Raw genomic sequence first — 20832 nt, 5'->3', positions numbered from 1 at the left:
ACACCCCATCTTTCATACTGACAAACATTATGTCAAAACAAGTTCTATCAAACTTAGAGAGTATACGAAAACATTATTTGAGTAGGAGAACTTATATACAACCAGCTATTCATTTTGGTTATAGAGAAGTAGCTTTTGTTACACAAAAGTGGCTTCTGTTGCCATCGCTTTCTCCTTAATCTTTGCTTCATATTTGGTTGCTCCACTGGGAACCAAATTCCGAAGTGATATTGATCTGGCTAGTGAAATGATATCCGCAATTATACAAACTTCCACCAGAAAGAAGAGAGAATCAAGCAATCATTATTGGAGTAGCAAAACTTATATGTAAATAGCTATTACTTTTGGTTATACAGAAGTGGTTTTTGCTACACCAAGGAAGTTGTGAAAAATGAAGCTCACCGTATGGATTTCCTATCTGGATTTTTCTTAAATCCATCAATTACAGCAATGAAAAGAATCATATGTAGCCAATTGATGTCAGGGATGTAAATCTTCCCAAGGACTTTTTATGTACATCGTAGAGAAAAGGACAAATGTACTTTACATCTGCAAGAAAATATAAGAAGCATGAGTACTGTTTCAGACTGTTGCTAATCAAAAATCATACAGAAAACTCCTAAATGATGTAGGTCTGACTTAACTTCAGGCCAAATAGTTGAGATCTAGCCACGGAACCTCGGCTCATGGCATTAGACAAAAGCCAGCAATAATAATTCAGTTATTTCCTGCAAAATAACAACATTATCCAAGAAATGACTGTCCGGACATTACTCAGCAAGACACAAATTCGAAATTATTTTCAATGCCGAAACAAACAGAGAAGTATATCCATTATTTTCTCGCTAGAACAAGCAACTTGATTTACTACCGCTGGAGCTAAATTTTAGAAAAAAACGAAACTCGTAAACAACAGAGCAATATGTGATTTTTGGCCAAATTGACAAAACTCACCTCAACCATGCTCTCACGGCGTCCACCCCAACCAACTGAGCAAGGTAATGGGCGGAGCCAGATAGGTACTTGGATGTACAGATGTACACCAGTTACTTTGAGGGAAGAAGCTTTACCAATATATTATGCACATATACATGACAATACACCTTATATAATCCTGAAACTTTGGCTATTTTTTTGAGCTTTGTACACCCATTTTTTGAAAGTTGGCTCCGCTAATGATGACAGCATACGCAAGATGAGGGCCAGTGGTCACAGGCAAGGGAGCAAAGAACACATCCAAACCTGTATATCCATGAATTTCAGTGAGTGAGCAAATAATTTGGGATGGCGGCATCCACAAGATAACAAAATGAATGTGAATAAAGTAAACATGTTTATCATGTGCTTTTAACAATATCTCAAAGTAAATTAATTAGGGAAATATTGTGCCGCACGATAACTCCAATGTATAGTTGCTCTGCAAGGTCATTGGTCTAACTGAACTACATACTCCAGTTTTCGTGGACACATCTGTACACCTCTAATCAAAACACTTACTAACTCTACATTACAGACTAACATTATTTTATCGACTGTTTAAAGTTTTATAAATCAAAAGGCCAAACGGACATGATCCAGTGCAAGTAAATGTTGACAGCCACAGTTATTCTGGTACCTACAAACATGGATATGTTCAATGTAACCGCAAAAACAACATTTGTCGGTGAAAAATATCCAAGTACTTACTGAAACCCATAGGTAGTGAAACAAATAATAGAAGAAACTTCTTAAATTTCTAACATGTTTTATGATTGATAAATGAATTGCACGTGCAGTCGGATGCTCACCATGTCTTCGCTCTTCTCTACATCGGCGACCGAAGCGAGCACGGGCGGTCGCTTGCTCACCCCTGTCTCGATGTCTTCGTTCTTCTCTACTCCGGCGGCAGAGACATCATCCTCTCGATATGGCTAGGAGGCAGCCTGTGCTCCTCCCGTTGAATGCCGTAGAGGACAAAGAGGCAGAGCAGCAACATTGTGAGCCTTCCCTGCAGATTAATCCAGCAGCACAAACTGAATATCGATTGCAAAAATACCAAAATATTTGGATGTTATCTCTCGGGAGAAATTTCAATTTTCCTATGTTATTGACATTACTTTCTTTATTTATAAGGAAAATTTACAGAGACAAGCGTGTAACCTGCTCAGCTCTCTCCAATTGCTCTATTATCTCTAACTACATCAAAGATGTGTTATCCTTATATTCCGTAACCTATATGCATTTCCATTAACCACATAAAATGCTGATGCAAGGAGAGTGAACACTGAACAACATATGCAACTTCCTACAAAACATATTTGAGCATTTATGAAAGCTAGCTCTAAGATGAATTAGATTATAAGCATCAATTCAGTCATTTTAGAAAGTTTCTAAAAGGTCCATGCCAGCAATCAAATTAGTAGTGTCATTCTTATGACAAAGAACAACATTGCTCGCGCAACTCGAAACGTCACTATCCCTACAAGCCTACAAATGACTATTATAAGAGCCAACACAAACCACCTTTTTTATTAGAAATAGACATGCATATTCAAGCTTTCACAATTTATACTTTTTAGGAAGCTGATATTTGTTGTGTTACTGAGAAGTTTAGTTCCGCAAGGCTCCGAAACGAGAAAATGCAATTTAGCACCAACAAAATGCTTTACCTTTTCTCAAAGCACTGAGCATATGATCAGGCTTAAAGTTGAAGATACATTCCAAGTTCTTTAGTTATGACCAAATCCCAGTAAAGTGTAAATATAAAACTGAGGTGAACGCAATTATCTGATAACTATATAAGGATATAGATATGGGGTAATATCTATTTGGAATTGACTTTCTTAAGCCCGTATAAGGACAACAATATCATATACGCTAGAATTCTCTCTCCAAAATCAGGAGCTCTGATCTCACTAACATACTTTCCATCTTGAATAAGATAAACAGATTATGTCAACTATTAGGCATAAGGAAAAAAAGATATTCATCACTGACCATAGCCTGCACGAAGCTTATTAGAAATTATGGTGATCAATGCTTCACTGTCTACATATTCAGCAACAATAGGCAGAAGCTTCTTCTCCTGTTTAAGAAGAAATATGGGTAGATACTTAGCAATGGACGAATCCATAACAAACCATAATCCAATATGAACAACACAAGCAGCTACCTTATAATCCAATAAGAACAAATGGTCATCATGTATTAAAAAGATGTGCAAAGAAGAGAAGCAATCTTACAGGAAATAAACAATGGGTTTTCCTGTAGAACAGAAGGCTCCACATGTCATCATTGTCACCCTTGTCATACAACCTGCAATTTAAAGTATTAAATTTCAGGTATGCGCACTCCCTCTAGGCATAAGATACATCTCAATAAGGTATACAAATATCAGTGCCAAAAGGAACTTGACTACCTCCCATAACAAAATTACCAGGGAGAGCATATACATTTTTTTTTGCTGTTTTGCTTCAATGTCTTCCCCCACCTGAATAGATTAGCAAGGATCCTATACACCTTCCTAAATAGTTTTGCCACTGTTAGTTGTAAAACAATAGGAATCCTATATCCACCTTACAAATCAAGCCATGAATATGTCGTATATATAGACCAAACCTATGCCACAAAGTGGAGTTGTACAAATCTCACCAGGTGGGATCAATAACAAAAGAAGAAGCTCATCTGCACCTTGAAACTGTTCGCCACCATCCCGCGCCATGTCAAAACACCAAGGAGTAAATAACGCATATACGGACCGAAGTATATATGCTGAAACAAAAATTGTCCCAGAGGGCATCAACCAGTTCTGCAAAGGAGGATGACGACCAGGAAATAAATGGAGTAACTTATGCAACACTATATTCTAAAGATCTAATAAAGAAAAAGTATGAACTAACAAACGAAAAGGAAAATTATGAACTACGACCAGAAAGGCTGCTTGCTCTCACTTCATCCACATTGCATTCTTTAACACATGAATAGATTCTAGCCAAAGCAACAAACAGTCGTAACTAAAAAAATGATTATACTGAGTGTACAATATTTATGCAAAAGCTTGGAATGCATTAGAGCCAGTTTTACAGAGAAGAATGAAACTATTGAGCAATCAATAGAGCAAAGATATGAAATGGATTAATCTTGGCCTGCATGAATTATGTCAAACACCTTCTGAGCATAGATAAAATAGAATCCGGAGAGAAAGAGAGATGACAAAGGAGAGACGATCCTTGGGGCTTCTTATGGAGAGAGATGCCTGGGATGAACGAGGCTGACGGCAGCACCATGCTCCGCCGCGCTGAGGACAACGCCATCGAGCACGTGCCCTTGAGCCATCTCCCAGCTGCCTCCTTCTCCTGTGTGCCGGCCGGCACACAGAGGCGACGAGAAGGCGGAGATGGAGGACGGTGGGGGAAGCAAAGCGTCTCCGGTGGTCTCAGTTGCTGCTCCGCCCGCTTCTCCTCATCCTCCTACGTCGCCGCCCCCTACCGAGCGCCGCTGCTCCTCGCGCTGCAAGACAACTGCTTCCCTGGAGATGGGATGCGGCGCGAGCGGCGGCCTGTGGCTCATCCCGCGGTGGCTTGCCCATGCTCCTTCTCCCGGCGAGGACGAACGTCGCGAAGGAGAAGAGGATGGGGGAGGTGGCGGCGATTGGAGAGAGGGGATTGGGGACGCGGAGGCTGCAGAGATTGGGGACGAGATTGGTAGGGTTTGACCGGGGCGCTGGCTTTTTGTCTCTCAGGCACGACGTCCGCGCCGCCCGTTGCCTGCGCGCCGGCGGCCCAGATTGGGGAAAATTTTGCTAGGTGGTGGCGAGGCAGGGGGCGCGCGAGGACGGAGGCGATGGCGGACGGCGGCGGCCGTGAGGGATTCGGGGGAGCGCGAATGACGCTAGGGTTTCGATACCGAGCGCTGGTTTTGTCTCTCACGGGTGCGGGTGGAGATCTTTCCACGGGCCGACGGCGCGGCCGACCGAGCGAAATCGCACCCATAGTGACCGACTTGCGGGACCGGCCAACAATGGGACCCACGTGCAGCCAGAGGCGGGTAAGAATCGGCCGTCGCATGGGGTTTTCTAATGGGAGGAACGGCAGTGATAGTCCAGAATAAACGGCTGAGATGCACGGATGGGTTGATCCGACGGCCGAGAAGCTCTAAGCGCTCGTGAGGCCTCCGTGAGGAGGCATCATATATACCCCTGGATGCAATATTTTGATGGTACAACCTCCTTTTCGAGAATAAAATTATTTGGTTGAGCATTTGTTATGATTGTGTCTGGTTGATCGAATGGCCATCTCCAACGGAGAGGTTCAGGTGAAAATGTTTGTTTCAGTCCGTTTGGGATGGCCACGCGGACATAAATAGATCATTGTTTGTTTGGGGTGGTCCGCACCACCAATGATGATCCCCATTTCAAACCAAACGTCAAAAGAAATATTAACTTTTCTTGAAAAAAATATTTGCATGTAGCCAACGATATACTCGTTACATTGTAAATTTACAATTCAAAATTATTTATATTTTAAGCACAACAAAAATGATAAAATTTTACAAGTTTAGAATAAATTATGTGGGTCACGTACCACGGGCAGGGATCAATAAGTCGTCAGGGCCACCCTCTCTCATTAACTGGACCAAATGTGGTTCTTAAATACGATTGCACCGATAAAAAGACTGGCAAGTGTCCGTATTTGGTTCACCGTTAGACCTTCTGTTTTTTTTTTTTTTTTTTTTGAGATCACGGCACTTTATTAATCAAACAGCAACATTACATAGAGTTCTCCGGATACATTCCGGGGCAAAGTTCCTGACTAAGTAAGAAACAAAATGCTCAGCCGAACGAGCAAGAATATGTGCCGATTCATTACTATGACGAGAGACATGATTAATCGAAAATGTGGTGAGGCCTGAACCAAGAAACTTGATGTCCTGGCACACCACACCCACGAAGCTGCGATCCTGTGCTGGCGACCTGAGCCGCTGGACCAGAGACAGGCAGTCTGAAACAACCATCACCTTGTTGAAACCCTCCTCTCCAGCTAGGGCAACCGCGCGGCGAAGAGCCAGCGCTTCAGCTAGTTCGGGCATCGTGACCTCATTCAGCAGCTCGCTGCATGCAACCAAGCAGGCACCGAGTGTGGTCTCGGATCACGACGCCAATACCCATCCGACGAGAAGGAATGAACAGAGCAGCATCAACATTTATAAGAACCGTACCTTCAGAGCGGCGGAGACCATCGAGATGAAGTAGGAATGGTTTCACGCCTATTAGAAGGAGACGGAGAGAAAAGATGTTGCTCTATCATATCAACATAAGCCTTGGATTGTTTCGAAATGCAGTGAGGATATTTCATCAGTTCACCATTACGCACCCCATTGCGAGCAGTCCAAATATGCCAGAAAACCACGGCCAGAACCATGCATTCTTTTTCCGATGATCTTGCAAGAAACTCGTGGAGCCAGGTCTTGGTGCTAGTGAAGAAGCTCCTATGAAGATGAATATTGTATGCAGACTTGATCTCACTCCAGACCTCATTTGAGTGAACACACAAAAGAAAGGCATGAGCTGCGGTTTCCTCCCGGTTACAGTAAATGCAGCCACTATTAGCCGGAATATGACGCCGGCAGAGCTGAGCACCCGTGGGAAGGCAATCATGCGCAAAGCGCCAAAGATTTATCTTCATTTTCCCCGGTGCCCTAATTGCCCAAAGCTTCTTCCATAATCGGGCATCATTCTCTGTAATGGAGCTTGCACCTCCTCCCTGCATACTGCGATCCAAAAAGAATTTTTCTGATCTTGCCAAGTTGTAAGCAGAACGGACTGTGTAATCTCCAAACTTAGTGTGGGGCCATGACATAAAATCCTCCCCAACACGACGGCTGATTGGAATCTGCAACACCTGGTTAGCCACATCCTCTTCAAAAACAGCATGTACCACATCTACGTCCCATGCATCGTGATCATCTTGGAGGAGAAAATCCACGGTCGCGCCTTCAGGAATTGGCGCCAGAAGAGTGAAAGAACCTGGTGCAAAGTTTGGAATCCAATAATCAGTCATCAGCTTGATTCTAGAACCATCACCAACATTCCATCTAACACCTTTCAAAACCAGCTTCATGCCAAAGCAAATACTGCGCCAGGTAAAGGAAGCTGCCCGCGGTTGCTTTGCTTCCCAAACCTCACAATTAGGGAAATATCTTCCTTTCAGGACCCGGGCACATAAGGATGACGGGTCGGTGATGAGCCGCCAACACTGCCGACCTAGCATTGCTTGGTTAAAAAGGTTCAGATCCCTAAACCCCATGCCTCCTAGAGATTTGGGTGTGGATAGCCATTCCTAGCTTCGCCAGTGCATCTTTTTCTTTCCCTCCTCAATACCCCACCAAAAATCAACCATAGCTTTGCGTAAGGCCTCGAGTATCGAGATGGGAATATGAAAACAGCTCATGATATGGGTCGGGATTGCTTGAATGACTGCTTTGATTAAGGTCTCCTTCCCAGACCTAGAAATGGGTCGGCTAGATAACCCATTCATATATTTCCATGCTTTATCAATGATAGAGCGGAAAGAGGCAGTGGGAGAGCGCCCAATTCCAGTAGGCATACCCAAATAAGTGTCTTGTAAGGATTCATTGTTGACACCCAACCGCTGCATCACATCCTCTTTGACTTGATCACCACAACGAAGGCCAAAGAAAATTGAAGATTTCTCCAAGTTAATCCTCTGTCCTGAACCTTCGCAGTAATTAAGCAAGGTCTCCTTTAGTGCCTCAACACTCCTGAAATCACTCCGTGCAAAAAAGATGCTATCATCTGCGAACAAGAGATGGGAAATAGGTGGCCCAGATAGGCCATTTTGAACCCCATGTAGCACCCCCAAATTCTCTTTATGAAGCAGCAGACTAGACAAACCCTCTGTACAAAGTAAAAAGAGGTACGGACTAATTGGATCACCTTGACGGATGCCCCTGGATGGCATAACTGGTGAAGTGAGTTCCCCATTAACGCGGACTACATAACGAACATGTGTAACACATCTCATAATTGTATCAATCCAGTCCACTGCGAAACCCAACTTGCACAAACAACCGCGCAGGTAATTCCACTCAACACGGTCGTAAGCCTTCATCATGTCAATTTTGAGCGCAAAAAACGGTCGTTTAGCACTCTGCCTCCTGATAGTATGAAGGGATTCATAAGCTATTAAAGAATTGTCAGTTATCAATCTACCCGGCACAAAAGCGCTTTGATGTTCTGAAATAATCACTGGTAGGACTGACTTCAATCTATTAGCAATGACCTTGGAGGCAAGCTTATACAAAACATTGCACAAACTAATGGGACGAAAGTTTTTCAAATGTTCTGGATTAGTCACCTTAGGGATCAAGACGATTACCGAGTCACAAAAGCCAACCGGAATCTCTTCACCCAGTAAGAAGCCCCTGACGGCGGAGCAAATGTCATCTTTCAGGAAATCCTAATGTTCCTGATAAAAGAGGGCAGGAAAGCCATCCGGCCCTGGTGCTTTCGTGGGTCCCATCTGAAACAGAGCTGTACGAATCTCCTCATCCAGGTAAGGTTTGAGTAAGGCATCATTCATATCACTAGACACCTTTGCTTGAATAGAGTCAAGGACAACAGCCGAGTCGCAGGGTTCAGAGGTGAAAAGATTACCATAGAAAGCCTCTGTCATCCCTTTGATCTCTGAAATATCATCACACCTCGACCCATCCTCTCTTACAAGAGTTTTGATCCTGTTGGTGCGACGTCTAGCCGAGGCTCGGGCGTGAAAAAATGATGTGTTACGGTCTCCTTCCCGTAACCAATCAACACGAGATCGTTGGCGTGCCATCACCTCTTCTCTCTCAAAGAGTTCGTATAGCCGACCCTCCACCTCGCTAGCCACTTTGTTATTAGCTTGGTTCCTAGGCTGGAGCCGAATAGATTTCAGTCTCTTTTCCAATTTGTTAATCTCAAGCCTTACCGAGCCAAAACAATCCTTGCTCCACACTTTGAGCGAGGAAGCGACATGGTACAGAGATCTGCATGTAGCTTGGAGTGAATGAGTGCCGTCGCTAGCCGCTTCCCAAGCCTTCTCCAATGTTTCACGGTAATCAGGAGCTCTAATCCATGCAGCCTCGTACCGAAAAGCAGCCTGCAAAGGGCGACGATCAGCAGGTCGCCCCGAATTCTGTGACCGAATAAGAATTGCCGAGTGGTCTGAAGTTGTGGTGATGAGATTCTCCACCGAGAGATCATCAAACATATCCTGAAACTCCCCATTCACCACTGCCCGGTCCAGGCGAACACGCACCAAATCTTGCTCAACCTGCTTGTTCGACCAGGTGAACATTGGCCCTGAATAACCCGCGTCCATCAGTCCACAGTCATCAAGACATCCCTGGAACTGAGCAATCTGCATGTCCGACCGTTCCCTAGGACCCATGTGTTCGTCCTGAGAAAGAACTTCGTTAAAATCTCCACATACGATCCATGGTCCATCACGTTGGCTCCGCAAGCGCCTCATCAAGTCCCAAAACTCGTGTCGCTTCTCACGTCGTGGCTCCCCATAGACGAAAGAGATGCGCCATGGAGCCAAGCCGGTCGAGGTGACAACAATATCTATACAGTGTGCAAAATGTTGGGGAAGACTTGGGTAGGATCAGGTCTTAGATAGGATATATGAGAATAATTTTTTTGCAAAGACAAAACATGTTCAAAAAATCTGAAAAAAAATCACAACACACATCTATGTTATATATGCAACGCCAAAAATTTGCAACTTCAAATTCGACATACATTTGGAGAGACAAAAAAGATAAATCTGAGTGTGAATAGTGTGAAATACTACTCAACCAGATCTGACACTATTCACAATAGAATTTGTCTTTTTTGTTTCTCCAAGTGTAGATCAGATTTTAAGCTGAAATTTCTTGGAGTTGTAGATACAACCTATATGCATGTTGTTTATTATTTTCAGATTTTTTCGCCTGTTCAAAGTATGTTTTTTCTGGGTTGATCCTATGATCCTACCTAATGGAGAGATCCTATACAAGTCTCTCCCGCAAAATGTTCGTATACTCACCGTTGGAGGTGCGAGATCCCTCCCTGGCGTTCAACCGCGCCAGCGCCCGCTCCGCGTCAATTCCCTTTATTTTGTCGTTTTCCGCTAATTCCGCTAATTCCTATTTTTGGCTGTTTCCGCTGGTACCGCGTATTTAACCGCACGCTGATGCCGCGCCTTAAATTCTTTGCCAGCTGCCGCAAATCTCGGCGGTTTCCTTTTAAATCGAGTTTTCATTTTTGGTAAAATATCTGTATCACGCTACGCATTTGATTATGTCAGTTAATTACGGTGGTAAATCTTGGGAATTTGATTTGCTGGAGGGAGTACGTAGTACTACCTCCATACCGGATTATACCGGATTATAGGCCTATTACGCATTTCGAGAAAAACTTGAACTACTAATTTGATCAACAAAATATAAAATATGTATCACAAAAATTATACTATTGGAAACTTCTTTTGAATATGAATCCAATGGTATAATTTTTGTATCATATATCTCATATTTTGTTGACCAAATTTGTAGTCAAATTTCTTTCTCAAAATGCGTATTTGCCTATTAAACCGGTATGGAGGTAGTACTCCGTATTTGATTTTTGGTCGCGTTAATCCGTCCATTTAATTCCGCCCGGTAATCTCGCGCATTTAATTCTGCTCAGTCAATTCCCATTTCCTTTTATTTTGTATAGTGACCTTTTTTGTCGCTCTTTACTGTTTTTTTCTAGCCGTGATTCCCATTCAAGTTTTCAATTCTCTTTTGGCAATTCCCTTTTTCTTCAATTCTCTTTTGGCAATTCCTTTTTTATAATTTCGTTTCATTTTTTATCTTTTACCTTTTTTGTTGTTACTTTTGTATACAAAATAATGTTATTTGAACTAATTTTTAATTCCCTTTTCTGGGATAGTAGTTTTTTAAGAGGGAAAAAATAACGGGTGGGGAAACCACTTGCAACTCAATTGAACTACCACTTGCAACTCAAATAAATATACTTGTAACTCAAATTAATACCACTTTCAACTTAATTAGATTTTTGGGTCTGTAAATTTTTATTTTTTCGGGTAGGTAATTGTGCACATATACCATTGATAAAAAACGAGGCAGATGGTTAATAAATTGTGAGCTCAAAAATTCGACAAAATATTCTAAATTAATTTTGCTTCGAGTGATACATATTTCACATTTATCATTGATAAATAACGGGGTAGAAGATTGATAAATTATGAACTAAGATAATAGCCAAATATTCTAAATTAATTTGGCTTTTGGGGTCGATAATTCTTCACATTGACCGTTGATAAATAACGCATGCACATGGTTGTTAAATTGTGACCTAAAAATTCGTCAAAATATTGAAAATAAAATTAGCTTTTTGGGTAGGCAATTTTTCAGATTTAACGTTGATAAATAACGGGGCACATGGTTGATAAATTTGAAGCTAAAAAGTAGCCAAAATTCTTTACTTTGGCTTTTCGGATCGATAGTTTTTCACATTTACCGTTGATAAATAATGCAACACGGGGTTGATAAATTGTGAGCTAAAAAATTCATCAAAATATTGAAAATAAAATTAGTTTTTCGGGTAGGTAATTTTTCATATTTACCGTTGATAGATAATGGGGCAGAGGGTTGATAAATTGTGAGCTAAAGAAGTAGCCAAATATTCTAAATTAATTTGGCTTTTTGGGTTGATAATTTTTCGCATTTACCGTTGATAAATAACGTGGCACGGGGTTGATTAATTATGAGCTAAAAATGCCAAAATATTAAAAATAAAATTAGCTTTTTGGATAGATAAGTTTTCGGATATACCGCTGATAAATAACGAGGCAAAGGGTTGATAATTTGTGAGATAAACAAGTGCCAAAATATTTGAAATAAAATTAGCTTTTCGGGTAGGTGATTTGTTCACTTTTATCGTTGATAAATACCGAGGCAGAGGATTGATAAATTATGAGCCAAAAAATGAAATGGGTTTTTGGGCCAGTAATTGTTCACATTTACCGTTGATAAATAACGGTGTAGATGATTGATAAATTGTGAGCTAAAAATGTAGTCAATATATTTCTAAATATAATTAATTTTTTTGATCACTAACTTCTCATATTTTTATTGCTGATAAATAACATGTGGTGGGGGTGATAACTTTTTGCCTGGAAATATTTGAATATATCAACATGACCTCTAGTTTTAAAGATCTTATGTAGACAAAATTTATTGGTGGAAACGAATTTTAAATAGTAATTGTTCTTTTCAAATAAAATAGTTTGAATTTGCAAAATATAAGAGGATCTCTTACCGGCAACAATTTCGTCTAATTTTGTATGCATTTAACATCCGGTTTGCTTTCTCGTTTTTTTTTTAGTTTGGTACAAGGTTGTGACTTACTTTTGACGTTTGATCGGATATTGCTCTTACCATATCCTTTCCCATATTTTTGTAACGGATTCGGATCGGAGCGGATAATGGTCGGATGCGGATTAGGATACGGATTATATCGAATTACGGATATGGAGCGGATTCGGACCGAACTCGGATCGGAAACGGATTATTAAGAAAATATACACATAAAAAATAGAAGTATGCTTTTCTATGTAAAATATGCTTGTAATTATAGAATATAGCTAAATGTACACACTATTTCGTACAACAAAGCAATTTGTGTACTAATAGCATACATATTTTGGCCAATGAACTAACTATATTATCTAAATATTTAGGATTGGGCTAATTTTATCGGATTATCCTCTTTGTAGACCTCGGATAATCCGCAAAAAATGGCGGATAATCCGTATCCGTCGGATAGTATCAATACCATATCCTCTACCACATCCGCCGGATATCCGCTTGATCACTATCCGCATCCGTATCCATATCCGACGGATTTCTAAAAATGCATACCATATCCTCAAAAACGAATATGGATGCGGATTCGGAGCGGAAATTATCCGTACCATTTACATCCCTAGACACAACTCATCTCAATACCTGTTTTAGCAACAAAAAAGGCCAACAACTACTTTTTATTTATATAAAAATATATTTCTCATATTTCCAAGTACCAGGAAACTAGGTAGAGATGGTACATAGATAATTACTAAGTAGAATATAAAAGAGATTATATAAGTACCTAAATACCACCACTAAGAACTAATGTAAAACTATAAGAACAATAGTAGAAGGCAATGAACTTCCTAACATGAGAAATATGGCAAATAACTTTCGTGACGAACAAATACTTTGTCAAATTTAACTTGCTCAACAACAGATAAGAATCCACAATAGCCCCCCCCCCCAAGAAGAAAAATTATTCACGAAGGAAAGACAAGTAACATAAGCTCGATATGGTTTCTTGAAGGTTGATAGCCAATGAGATTTTATTCTTATTCTTGGCATTCAAATTTGGCCCTCTTTGCAAGAGGGACTTCCTCATCATCATCATCAGAGCTACTTAAAAACAGTGCACACTCAGCATGCAAGATGATGGGAAATAAATCGAGAAAGGGGTATAAGACACTCACAGGTCAAGGTCATCTTCGCCTGCAAAGAAGCTTGTTGAACTCTTCATGACGGGAGGTGGCGCGGCAGTTTCATCGGCATCATTATCTCCTCCGCCGGGACTTGATTCAGCCGTAGTGATAAATTCATCATGCACCTGCTTTCGACGCCTACTCCCGATGAAGGCATCATCCTCGGCAGCCTCTTCCTCTTGGACATCGCTATCCTCAAGGGCATGCGGGGCCTCCTCGGTTCCGTCGGAATCTTCGTCATCATCCTCTAGAACCACACCGCTTTCGGGTGTAGGAGGATAGCACCGGGCAGCGGCAAGCGCCTGCCGAAGGAAAAGGAGTTTGTAAGGCACGGCCCGATAAAGGAATAGTAGCAGCAGAAGAAAAAAAACAAGGCAAAAATTACCTCAGTTGGAAGATGATCAGAATCATAAGGAGGACGAGCCGATGTTAGGACGATGTTGTCCTTCATACTAAGACACGTTAAGCGGCGGACTTCATCTCGGAGGTCTTCAGCCGAAAGTTCGGCAGAGCTAACTCTGGACTCGTCCTCCTTGCCCGTGTAAAGCCACAGTTGGTGGGGGCGAGACATCAGCGGTTGCACTCGACGTTGAAGGAACACTGAGACAACCTCAGTACCGCGCATTGTCAAGCCTCCCGTGTTCTTCAGAATAACTATTTGGTCGAACAGCACTGTCGGTCGTCAATCTCTCTTCGGGAGAAAGAGTGTTTCGCCAAGATTTCTTCGGCTTAGCTATCAGCCTATCTTCGAAGGGAGGAAGGTTTAGGCGTCGTCCAGGCACTAACGGGTCTCGCAGGTAAAACCACTTGTTGCGCCAGCCTTGGACGGACTCCTTCATTGGATAATCAAAGTAGTCGACTTCCTTCCTAACAACAAAGCCAACGCCGCCGACGACGGGGGGGACCGTTGCTGTCATTGTGGCGCTTCACGTAGAAGATCTTCCTCCAGAGACCCCAGTGAGGATCAATGCCAAGGAAGGCTTCGCAGATAGTGATAAAGATAGAGAGGTGGAGGATGGAGTTTGGAGTCAGCTGCCAGAGCTGAATCCCGTAGAAGAAAAGAAGAGAGCGAAGGAATTCGTGCGCGGGAAGAGAAAGGCCGCGGAACAAAAAAGCAATGAACATGACGGTGAAGCCCTTTGGGGGCTTTGGGCGAGAACTGCACCTGGAAGGCGAATATCGTCCTCAGATGCGGAGATGAATCCGAGGGCCCGCAGTTTGTTGATGTCGCGGTTGGAGATGGCGGAGGCACTCCAATCCCGGCTAACTTTGGCCGCCTCCGAAGCGCTAGCACCCTTCTTTTTTCCCATGGTGCTTGAAGCTTCTGAGGGAAGGATGCTGGAAGAAGGAGAGGATGCGCGAAGGAGATGAGCAGTAGGAGGTGTAAAAAAGTGAAAATGAGGAAGCCCTCTATTTATACCAAAAGGATTAACATGAGATCGTGGCCATAACTCCGCGGGCGTCGTGGGAGGTGGAGCGAATCCAGCTGTACACGTGGTGCTAGAAAACAGGATGGAACCGGCGGCCCATTATTCCCACGTCGCGCGAAAATCGAGGAAACGCCTCGGTCGCTGCGCGTGCACTGGTCAAAACCTAAAAACTGCCTGCGCAGAACTAGGGTGGGCCCGGGGGGTCAAGTCTTGTCAATCAGGTCACAACAGCGGTGTGTCATCAGTGACGACATGGGCATTGTTGATTGCATACGAAGAGATAAGAAAAGTATCGGGTGAACAACTTGAGCCTACGCACGGATTGCGAGCATCCGCACCTAGGCTCGGGGGCTACTCCCATCGGGAGTGCTGACGCGCACCCGATAGAATAAAGGTTCGAAGGGAAAATTTGACTTGAGTCTGTACCCGGATGCAAGCACCCGTGCCCAGACTCGGGGGCTACTCCCATCGGGAGCACTGAATGCGCACCCGATAAAACTTTTTCGCACTCCAGGATCATGCCCGGGGACTTGATTCTGTGTAGGGTAACGTTGTTTTGCCATCGGCAGTTAACCAACAAAAGTTGGGCACGTTATTCGTTATCCCTTGCATAAAGAAAATGTATCGGATGGACTACAAAGACCTGCAGGAAAAAGCTTCGGCAAAGAAAATGTTCGAGTGGTACAACTTGAGTCTACGCACGGATTGCAAGCATCCGTACCTAGACTCGGGGGCTACTCCCATCGGGAGCGCTGACGCGCACCCGATAGAAAATAGAAGATAAAAGAAACGCAAGAGTGATCGAGGAGAAGGACTTCGGAAGAAGACATGTTCTAGTCTCTACCCGAATTATGTTCGGCTAGACACTCGGGGGCTACTGACGTGGGCATTACCCTTCGGGTAACCTATGTTGCTCTACCCTACGTGGTCCAACAGGAGGCCCATGAAGGAACCCGACAACAAGATGGGCCACTAGGGCGGTGCGACGGAAGATTACTTGGAGTACAAGACGCGGAGGAAGCCGAACAAGGAAAGATTGGAAATAGATCTACTGTAAACCTACTCGTACTCGATTAGATCTCTCGGGAGCTGGCCACCTATATAAAGGCCAGGAGAGGGGCTATCGAGGGACACAATCAATCTTAGCAATACTAGCCAGAAGAAGCTTAGAACTAGGTTACCCTAGCAACCAACATCTCGACGAGATCACAGCCGAACTATTCGGCACCCCATTGTAACCTGTTTTCATCATAATCAAAGAACAGACAGGCAGGACGTAAGGGTTTTACCTCATCGAGGGCCCCGAACCTGGGTAAATCGCTCTCCCCGTTTGTCTATGAACCGATGTCTCGTGTCAGCTTGCAGGATTCCATCAACCCTAAGCCCCTATCGGAGGGCATTGCCGAGGAGCACCCTCGACACCGGAACTATGAATAAAAATTCATGAAAAGGTCTCCAAAACCATCACACATAAATATCTACTAACTCACAATACCGTAGACATTAAACAAAGGAGTATGTTTGCAACATGAGAAATCTCCTTCAAGCATGCACATGTAAACATTGCAACAAGATGGTAACCCGCATGCAACAACCAATAGTGTGCTTATGGCATGTCAAACCAACATATGCAACATAAAGTCTCTAAATCACAAATCTCACATAATCAACCATCTAGGCATCGATTTTTTCCATTTAAGGCTCGCTGGACTCGAATCCATTTCATTAGATAACCATCAGAGTTAGGCCAGATGACTCCTAACACATCTTGGATAGTTCTTCAGACTTCCCAGAGCTCACCAGTGGAGGTGATCGAGAGGATATTGGAAGGGGAAGCGTCACGTAGGGAAATATTTCTAAACGAAGAAGGATGTGGGGAGAGACAACTAAGAGGAACGAGTTATTTTCTCATACATCAGTAGTGTATTTGACTGATAATCGATTAAATACTAATACCTCCACTCCAATGAATAAGGCTTATATTTTTTTCTATAAGTCAAACTATGTAACGTTTGACCAAATTTTTAGTTAAAGATCATTAACATGTAAAATCTAAAATCAACACTGTTAGATACAGATACATATATCATGTAATACATTTTCATATGGCATCTATATAATATCATAGTTCTTGATATTTTTTCTTAAAATTTAATAGAACTGTACTTAGCTTGACTTTTTTTAAAATAAACCCTAATCATTGAAAGGGATGGAGTACACATTCTACTGTATTACTAATATTTCCCCTATTGACGCAACTATTCAAAGATGTCCAGCTCTTCTGTATGCTGGATTAGAGAAGAAAAAAAAGACAGACATTTTTTGCTGATCGCTCATCAGTCATGAGTCCTTGTTTGTTTCACCTACAACAGGTCACGGAGATGACCGAGAGTTCTGTTCTACGTGTCCACTGTCCAGGAATCAACAGGGCGTGCATAAAGTTAGTGGGCTGCACAATGTTCTTCATCTCGGTGTATGCGGCGCATGTATATGTTGAACAAGCCTGCAACATTGATGCCCTCTCAAGCTGTCACAGATCATAGGATTGACTTGACTGCCGAATCATAGCACGTATGCATGCACCGACATATATGTAACGCCTCCACGACTCTTGGCAGGGCTACACTATTTAAACTGCAGGCACATCTCATATGATCAAGATCGTCGGAGACTCAGAGCTAGCATCGCAACTACATTGACAGGCACGCCCCAGGCAAAACTGTCAGCACGCGACGCAGGCGAATCAAAATGGCTGCCGCTTTCGTCCCGTCGAAGAGCCTAGCCACCACCTGCCTCGTAGCACTGCTCCTCGCCGGCTTCCTGGCCGTCGCGCTGCCCACCGCCGACGCGCGCCGTCTCCTCCTCACAGCGATGCCACCGGCGGCGTCTCCGGGGTTCGCACCGGCGCCGGAGTCAGGCGGTGACAGCGGTTACTACCCCGGCCGGGCGCTGTTCGAAGGCCGTGGCCTGCTCGCCGGCGGCTTCCGGCTCGCCGGGAGGCTGCTTATCGGCGTCGGACTCTAAGGCCAGCAGCTGGTTCCGCGTGTCACCGACTCTCCGGTCGATCCATTTTGCCTTGTGCTATTAGGTGATCAAGTGAACGTGGCACTGGATCTGTATGTATCGTTATACATTTATTTATTATTTATTATTTATACCATACTTTTTCATCGATTACAACTCGTTTCCCTCTGTTTTACGAGGAGCAACTTATTTGTCGTCTACTTAACAATCTACTATCGTGCATGAATTGTACCAAAGCAACCTTGTATTTTTGTGGATTAATAATTAAGATTATTCTACTTTTTTTGAAAATAAGATTATTCTACTTTTTGCTGTTTAGAAACTGACAAAACCCGTAGATGGTTGAATTTAATACTGACAGGTGACAGGGAAAAGTCCGGTTTGAACCTGGGTGCACGCGAACCCTAGTTGGAAATGCATTTTTGAAATGTGAAAAAATTCTGAAATAAAAATATCCGGGTACATACGCATGTTTCATGTGTGCGCAGAAAGTTTTCGCGGAGAAACCACTTTTTTATTTCAGAATCTAAAAAAGACAAAATACGTCACATATATACTGCTATATAGCCCTGCAAAATTTCACTTTTTTGACGAGACAAAATAAAATGTTTTTTCGTCACGAAACTCATGCCCAGGGCACATATTTGAGATCATCTGGGAAATCATTTTGTGTTTCGATTTTTGAAACATGTTTTGACATCATGAACGTAACTTTCAAAAAGTGGGTTCACATACCCCCATGTTCACAAAAGCCGGTCTCCAGGTGACAGCTCCTCAATAAGCACTCAATGTCTCAAGGGTTGGACAATTAGCAGGGTATGTACCCAAATGTCAACTGGGAGAGAACAATCCCCAATGACTCTTGGCTTGATAATATACCAACACGTCTAATGAGTTTCTACTTGCTTTTGGATGGTACACATAATAAGTTGGACATGACAAGGGTAGCAAGTTTATTCACAAGGGTTTGTGATCAATGAAAGTACCATATGGAGAGTTGGGGCGCGTTGTGTAGGCCGAAGGATTTTGGAGGCTTGCCTTTATTTGTAGTAAGACTCACTCGGAACATTTCATTAATTGCTTGCCAAATGGATTATCAGATTTAAGCTGTATGCTACTTACTGCCTCCGATTCATATTACTTTCCACTAAAATGGATGTATCTTTAGTTAAAATATGTCTAGATACATCTATGTTAATATCAAGTAATACGAATCGGAGGGAGTAGGATTTTTTGGGGGCAAATGGTGGTTGGTTTCTACCAATCCGAGTGCAGGAGCGATCTAGTTATGCAAACGGCTCCAATAGGTTAAGAAATGGTTTAAAATGATGATTATGTATAAGGTGGCAACGGGTGTGCAACGAGCTTTGGGTAGTTTGCGCTTTTAGTTTCCTTTCGTGTACATTACAATTGGGTGGGTATTCCATGGTGGCTTGTGTTCGTCCCCTGCAAAAAAAATTGGCGAGCAGCGACGGGCAACACAGTAGAGCCGGGAGGCTCCCAGGACTGCGGCTGGCCCTGGTCCCTCGAGCGACGGCCCGCAAAGCCTCGGCACGCACGTCCGATGCTGGTGCAAGGGCGTGCCACCTGACCTACACCTGGTCAGGAAGGTGATGGATTTGCTTCGCTTAGTTTCCTGCATGGCATACACGTAAACATTAAATACGAGCCTCGATCGGTTCTCAGGTTGTCCTGTGAATCGGCTCAAGGAGCCGATCCGCCCATGATTCGTATGAGGTATACGATCACATGGTGGTCCTGCTTGATCAATATAAAGCTAAAACGACCTACGACGATTTAGGGTTTTCACCACATAATCGGAACATCCTACGCGTGATTGAGCCTGGCAGCCACGCACGGTGATAATAAACCGACCCTAGACGAGGCCTAAAAACCAACATGAAGTTGATCCCCGGAACATCTCATCTAGGGCTAGCAAACTACACCCTACGTGCTACTGAATCCTTCAACCCGTTTGCAAGGCCTAACTATGCAGATATTAAACTAATCCTTCAAGAACAAGGAGCAATCATAACGGATCGGATCTACTAAATAATGATCAAGCGAGGTGCCGCCCTTACACCTAAGATATGTGTAAGGGCGGCTAGACGTCTAAGGGTTGCATGGACGAAAGCATGTGATACGATGAAACAATGCTAACCCTAACACATCTATGATAACTACGTTGCTCGCCATCAACAAGGCTTCAGCACGAGCAACGCATGAACAGCGAATAAACGTGTACTGCCTAGATCGCAAGATGCGATCTAGGCAGCATGATGCTTACCCCGAAGAAACCATCGAAACAAGGGAGTTGGCGATGCGCCTAGATTGGTTTGTGATGAACGTGATTGTTGTTTTTCTCAATAACCCTAGATACATATTTATAGTCCGTAGACTTTCTAACGTGGGAATAATCCCAACCGTGCACGAGCCAAATTCTATCTAACCGACACGTATCCTACTATATTTACAGATACACAGGCAAACTAGCCCAAACTTTGTATACAAGGCCGATTCATGTATTTCTTCCATGTATATTTGATACGTCTCCGACGTATCGATAATTTCTTATGTTCTATGCCATATTATTGATGATACCTACATGTTTTATGCACACTTTATGTCATATTCGTGCATTTTCTGGAACTAACCTATTAACAAGATGCTGAAGTGTCGGTTCCTGTTTTCTGCTGTTTTTGGTTTCGAAATCCTAGTAACGAAATATTCTCGGAATTGGACGAAACAAAGACCCGGGGGCCTATTTTGCCACGAACCTTACGATGGCGTGTATTTCACATGTT

The 20832-nt window shown here is 43.0% G+C and overlaps 1 long non-coding RNA gene across 2 annotated transcripts; it reads right to left on the bottom strand.

The window, feature by feature from the left end:
- Positions 1–1947: 1947 nt before the first annotated feature.
- On the bottom strand, positions 1948–3991 carry LOC124699506. 2 transcript variants are annotated; one of them, XR_007001411.1, is made up of 5 exons: positions 3598–3991; positions 3416–3502; positions 3222–3294; positions 2977–3064; positions 1948–1987 (listed from the first exon to the last, which is right to left on the bottom strand). It is a non-coding gene; the product is annotated as an uncharacterized LOC124699506 (long non-coding RNA). The 2 variants fall into 2 exon arrangements; XR_007001412.1 differs by having other exon boundaries at positions 3416–3991.
- Between the last annotated feature and the right edge of the window lie 16841 nt (positions 3992–20832).

This window comes from Lolium rigidum, chromosome 3 (genome assembly GCF_022539505.1).
Source record: "Lolium rigidum isolate FL_2022 chromosome 3, APGP_CSIRO_Lrig_0.1, whole genome shotgun sequence".
NCBI lineage: Eukaryota > Viridiplantae > Streptophyta > Magnoliopsida > Poales > Poaceae > Lolium > Lolium rigidum.
Note: the sequence above shows the minus strand (reverse complement) of the source record. Positions and strands in the feature narration are given on the sequence as shown.